Here is a 6,730-nt window from a genome sequence, read left to right on the forward strand (position 1 = left end):
AAAAACAATCTAACCTACACTTAAAAGATCTGAAAAAAGAACAGCAAACAAAGCCCAAAGTGAATAGAAAGAAGGAAATAATTAAGATCAGAGCAGAAAGAAGTGAAATAGAGTCCAGAAAAACAATACAAAAGATCAGTGAAACCAAAAGCCAGTTCTTTGAAAAGATAACCAAAATTGATAAACCAGACTCATCAAGAAAAAAGGAGAGAGGACTCAAATAAATAAAATCAGAAAAAAAAATAGAACTACAGATCTCACAGAAATACAAAGGATCATAAGAAAATACTATGAGCAATTATATGCCAACAAATTGGACAATATGGAAGAAATGGATATATTCCTAGAAATATGCAATCTTCCAAGACTGAGTCAAGAAGAAATAGAAAATCTGAACTGACCAATTACCACCAATGAAATAGAATCAGTAATCAAAAACCTCCCAAAAAGCAAAAGTCCTGGACCAAATGGCTTCATAGGTGAATTTTATGAAATATTCAAAAAAGAATTAACACCTGTTCTTCTCAAACTATTCCAAAAAATTCAAGAAGAGAGAAGCCTTCCTAATTCTTTTTACAAAATCACCATTACCCTATCCAAAACCAGACAAAGACATTATAAACAAAGAAAACTATAGGCCTATACCTCTTATGAACATTGATGCAAAAATCCTCAACTAAGGAATTAGATATACAAGTCTAGGAATTGCAAAGAGTCCCAAACAATAAGAACCCAAATAGACCCACACCAGACACATCATAATTAAAATGCCAAAGAGAGAATCTATGATACACCGCAGAAACAAATCAAAAGATAAAAACCATACAATCACATCAATAGTTGCAGAAAAAGTGTTCAACAAAATCCAACATCCATTTATTGTAAAAACTCTCAGCAGATTGGGAATAGAAGGAACAAAGCTCAACATAATAAAGGCCATATAAAACAAGCCTACAGCTAACATCGCACTCATTGAGAAAAGGCTAAAAGCATTTTCCTTAAGATCAGGAACAAGACAATGATGCCCACTTTCACCACTTCTAGTCAACATAGTATTGGAAGTCCTAGCTACAGAAACCAAACAAAAAAGAGAAATAAAATTGGAAAAAGAAGAAGTAAAACTATCATTATTTGTAAGTGACATGTTACTATATAGCGAGAACCCTGAAGAGTCCACCAAAAAACTGTTAGAACTGATCAATGAATTCAGTAAAGTAGCCAGATACAAAATTAGTATTCAGAAGTTGGTTGCATTTTTTATACACCAATGATGAACTATCGGAAAAAGAAATTAAGAAAACAATCTCATTTACAATTTCATCAAAAACAGTAAAATATCTAGAAATGAAATTAACCAAGGAGGTAAAGATCTATACTCAGAAAATTATTAGACATTAAAGAAAGAAACTGAAGAAGATAAACAAATGGAAGCCTATACTGTGCTCATAAATAGAAAGAATTAACATGATTAAAATGTCCGTACTACCCAAAGCAATCTTTAGAGTCAATGCAATCCCTATAAAAATACCAATGGCGTTTTTCAGAGAACAAGAACAAATAATCTAAAAATTTATTTGAAATCATATAAGATCCCAAATAGCCATGGCAATCTTGAGAAAGAAGAACTAAATTGGAGATATCACACTACCTGATATCAAACTATACTATAAGGCCATAATAATCAAAATGCTATGGTACTGGAATAAAAACAAACACAGATCGTAAAGATCTGTGGTATTGGCATAAAAACAGATCAATATAACAGAATAGAAAGCTCAGAAATAAATTCATGCCTATACGGTCATTTAATCTACAACAAAAGATGCCAGAATATGCAATGAGGTAAAGACAGTCTCTTCAATAAATGATGTTGAGAAAACTGGACGGATGCATGCAAAAAGTAAAACTGAACCACCTTCTTATACCATATACAAAAATAAACTCAAAATGAATTAAAGACTTAAATGTAAGACTTCTGGAATTACTTGAAAGGCAAATGAAAACTTATTATAGAATGCTTGTATTTTCTTTTATCTCTCTGGAACCAGTATATTGCTGGCAGCTATTGTATTAAAATAAAGTATATTTTCACTATTATAAAAAAATAAGATCCCAAACCATAAAACTTTTAGAAGAAAACATAGACAGTAAACTCTGATATTGCTATTAGTAATTTTTTTCTGATATATCTTCTCAGGCAAGGGAAATAAAAGAAAAAACAAACAAATTAGACTACATCGAACTAAAAAGCTTTCACACAGCAAAGGAAACCATCAACAAAATGACATAACAACCTACTGAATTGGAAAAGATATTTGCAACAACAACAACAAAAAAATAAACAACAAAGACAAAAAATCCAATTTAAAAACGGGCAGAAAACCTGAACAGGTATTCTTCCAAAGAAGACATACAGATGGCCAAAAGACATATGAAAAGATGCTCAAGCTCATTAATCTTCAGAGAAATGCAAATTAAAACCACAATGAGATATTACCTCACACCTGCTTGATTGGCTATCATCAATAAATCATAAAACAAAAAATGTTGGTGAAGATGTGGAGAAAAGTGAACCCTTATGCACTGTTGGTGGGACTGTAAATTGGTACAGCCACTATGGAAACAGTTTGGAGAATTCTCAAAAAATTAAAAATAGAACAACCTTTTGACCCAGCAATTGCACTTCTGGGCATTTATCAAAACAAACCAACAAATAAAAAAACACTAATTCATAAAGATATATGCACATCTATGTTCACTGCCACTATTCACAATAGCCAAGATATAGAAGCAACTTAAGTGTCCATCAATAGATGATTAGATAAAGAAGTTGTGGTTCATATATACAGTGAAATATTACTCAGCTATACAAAAAATGAAATCTTACCATTTTCAATGACACAGATGGACCTAGAGGGTATTACGCTGAGTTAAATAAGTCAGACAAAGATAAATACCATATGATTTCACTTATATGTGGAATCTAAGGAACGAAAAAAACAAACGAAATGAAAATGGATTCACAGACACAGAAAACAAGCTAGTGATTGCCAGAGCGGTGGGAGTTTAGGGGCTGGGTGAAAAGGGGGAAAGGATGAAAAAGTACAAATTAGTTGTTACAAAACATTCACAGGGATGGAGAGTACAGCATGGAGAATATAGTCAATATCATTGTAATGGCTGTGTGTAGTGTCAGATGGGTGCTTCAGTAACTGGGAGAATCACTTCATAAATTATATAAATGTCTAACCATTGTACTGTATACCTGAAACTAATATACATTTTTTTGTTAAATGATGGCATATTAAGTGCATTAATTGATTTGTATGTTTTACATCTATATTGTTAAAACTTTAAAATTTCTGAGTATAAAGGACCACTCTGAAAATTGATAGGTCAATGTCTTTGACAAGACTTCAAATTCTCCTATACAATGACTCTTCTTCATTTTGTAAACATGCTTAAGTCTTCACTAGCCTAAAATTAAGATGCAAAGCAAAACTTGCCTGAGTCTTGCTTCCTGTTCAAGGTATTATTTTCTCTATTTCCTTTCCTAGCCTGAGAACCACAGGGCAGAGCCCATAGTTTTTATGGTACTAGTATAGTGATTGGTAAACAATAGGTACTCAAATATAAATTAACATCTTAAGCTATCTATTCTCTAACTTGACTTTCTCACCATCTGTTATTTAAACCCAAACAATTCTTATCTATTATCTTAGTGAAACTTTCAAGTTTCTCCAATGAGGCAGTATAGGGTGGTTGTGAGTGTTGGCTCTGGGATCAGACTGCCTGGGTTTGAATCTTGATTCCACCACTCCTTTGCTCTGCAAACTTGGGCAAAGTTACCTAATATCACTATAGCTTAATTACTTCCTTTGTAGAAGGGGGTTGTTTAGGTTCAATGATTTAATATATGTAAGCACTTAGCACAGTACATGGAAAACAATAAGCACTCAAATGTTAGGTGGTGTCATTATTATTATTATTAATTAGACTCGATCTATAATACAACTCTAACACTGTTCACAATGTCGATAATTTTTAAAATCTTAAATTTCTATTTGAAGTCTTATGAAATTGAAATGAAGATGGCAGAACTTTAGCAATTTTTAATCAGCCAGACGTTAAAATTCTTTGTTCTTCCACAGTTTGCCCAGAGACAAATTCAGGAAATTCTTACTTGAGCAAAAATTATTTCAGCAGAAGATGGAAAAAATAGCCTCAGCCAAGATAAAAATGAAACCTCAATAAATTGTTCATCACAGGCTGCCTCATATAAAGCATAAGGTTATAATGGTATTCAAATTAGATGTTATAAGAACATCCGTTGTAAATATGAAGTGGTTATTATTAGTACATTTTGTAAATAGAACATATTTAACAATTTATGAGACCATGTTAATAAAGTTGGGTGTTTAATAGGCATCTCACATTTAAAATGTTTGAAGCCTAAATCTTATCCTTTCTCTCACCCTCAAACTATTCCTCCCTACTTGGCAAATGGCAACACCCTTTATTCAATTGTTCCACTCCAAAATCTGAGAGTCACATTTAACTCTTTTTCTTCCTACTCACTTGCCACAACCTTTCACCAACATATCTTATTGGCTCAAGGTTAATTCTGAATACTTCCTGCCACTCCCATTACTACCATTACAGTCCAAGTTTTCATAATTTCTCACCTAACCTACTATAATAATGTTCAAACTAGCCACTTTATATCTAGTCTAAATTATAGTCTAAATTTCCCACAGCAGCTAGAGTGATCCTTTTTTAAAGGCTAAATTAGATGATAGTACTCACCTACTCAAAATTCTCCAGTGGCATTCCTTCCATTGGAAGTTGGATTTTATATTGATCCCTTGCATACTATATAAGTCTCCACTGATTATGAAGTACATCCCCCATGCACTTCTCCAATCTCATGTTGCTGTTCTTTAAACATATCAAGTGTATTATACTACCTTTTATACTTACAGCATCCTCTGCCTATAATATTCTTCATCCAGATATTTGAATGGCAACCTTTTTTTCTTCATTCAGACTGCTGGCCTTATTTCCTTTCCTCAGAGAATTTCCTTGAGTATCCTACCTAAAATAGAACTGACATCAGTCTCTATCTCCCTACGCTACTCCATTTTTCTCATAGCACTTTTCACTACATGATATATTCTGGTGGGGAAGAAAAATATAGATACAAGCTTCATGAGCATAGGGACTCTGAAGTTTTGTTTACTGCTGTATTCCCAGCACCTAGTTTGCCACATGCTCAATTAAAATTTCCTATTTGGATGGCTTTTATATTTTCCTCTTGTTTGATTGCACTCTCTAGGACTTCCAATGTTATATTGAATAACAGTGGTGATAGAGACCAGCCTTGCCTTGTTCCTGATCTTGGAAGGTTTTTAGTTTTTCACCATTAAGTCAACTTGGAAAATCATCTGAAGTCTAATTGGTCATAACACATACATCTGAGGATATAAAGAAAAAGTCACATAGAAACTAGTAGGAGGGACAGACATGAAACTGGGCATGGTAGTTGAAAACCAGGAGGGAGAGCTCAACTACAGAGGTCCCCTGAAGGAATGAGGGGCCCTAGCTCTTCACAGGGGCTCCCCAGCCCAGATTTCCTGTCGCAGAAAGAGGAGTTCCCATAAAATCTGACTGTAAAACCCAGTGGAGATTCCTGCCAAATGAGAGAGATGAAAAGAATCTGAAAACATAGACCTCTCCCTTACAGGGCCTGTGCGCACACTCACTCACCTGCAGACATTCACCCTGGGCTTTGCCAGAAGGTCGGCAATTCGAGAGGCACAAGAGACATACAGGGAAAGATTGAGTTGTACAGCATGGGGTGAGGGCCGGAAAGACAGCTGCCATAGTTCTTTTGTCTGGCCCCCTTCTGGGGCAGTCTACAGATAGTCTCCATCTTGACTCCATTAAACCTACCCCCAACACAGCTAGTTCTGAAACTGCATTGGCCCAGTGAGATTGGCACACTCCATCCCATGTCTCCCTGACATCATGCACCAACCAAACCACAAATTGCATGCAACAAGCTCATTCCCAGGCAGTAAGCCACACCCTGTGCTTGCCCCGAGCCATGAATTTGAGAACAAACAAAAGCCCTCAGTTTGCGCAGCATGCTCATAGCCCATGCATCCTGGGACAGATTTCTGATGGTGGGCCCCAAGCCCCACCCTGAGCTACAGTATTTCATAAACAAATCTTGGTGTCTGAAGGCCTGAGGCAGCAGTAGATGGCCTTGCTGCAATCTGAGACTTCTATAGGAAGCCACAAATTCAGCATTGGCACAAAACCGGATTCTTCTATCCGAGTAAAATCTATTCACTTTGCCCTGCCCCACCCAACTCTCTTATCACTCAAAGCCTCTTACAGCTACAGAGTCATACGGGCAGCTGGCAGACAGCCTCGGGACTTGAGACACATTTATCCTTTTACTGAACTGCCCCAGGCCTGGTACTGGGGGTAACTGACTTCGGCTTGCAGTGTGGTCTTTCCAACTCACCTCCAGATCCAGCAGAGATAGCAACCATCTATGGATCATTTTGTAGCTCCTATTAGGTAGCCCTGAGCAATCAAAGGCAGCAGCTAACCTTGGTTTACTGGAAAGCCCCTCTCAAGGGGCACAAAACCAATGCACATGGAGGCTGGCACCAGACCACAACAGAGCAACTGCTGACTACTCCCATAAGTGTTACCAACA

At 36.1% G+C, this 6,730-nt stretch overlaps 1 protein-coding gene across 4 annotated transcripts in view; it reads right to left on the reverse strand.

Annotated features, from left to right (window-relative positions):
- Nucleotides 1-6,730, reverse strand: part of ANGPTL5 (angiopoietin like 5) — a 42,496-nt gene that overhangs the window by 25,404 nt on the left and 10,362 nt on the right. Inside the window, exon 1 of one of the 4 annotated variants that reach the window (XM_025043758.1) lies at nucleotides 4,981-5,152. The exons of the other annotated variants lie outside the window; for them this stretch is intronic. The gene's annotated coding sequence lies outside the window, so the exon portion shown is untranslated. Of the gene's footprint in view, nucleotides 1-4,980; nucleotides 5,153-6,730 lie in introns of those variants that run through there. 4 annotated transcript variants of the gene reach the window in all.

The sequence above is a fragment of the Pteropus alecto genome, unplaced genomic scaffold, assembly GCF_000325575.1.
Source record: "Pteropus alecto unplaced genomic scaffold, ASM32557v1 scaffold12, whole genome shotgun sequence".
Taxonomy (NCBI): Eukaryota; Metazoa; Chordata; class Mammalia; order Chiroptera; family Pteropodidae; genus Pteropus; species Pteropus alecto.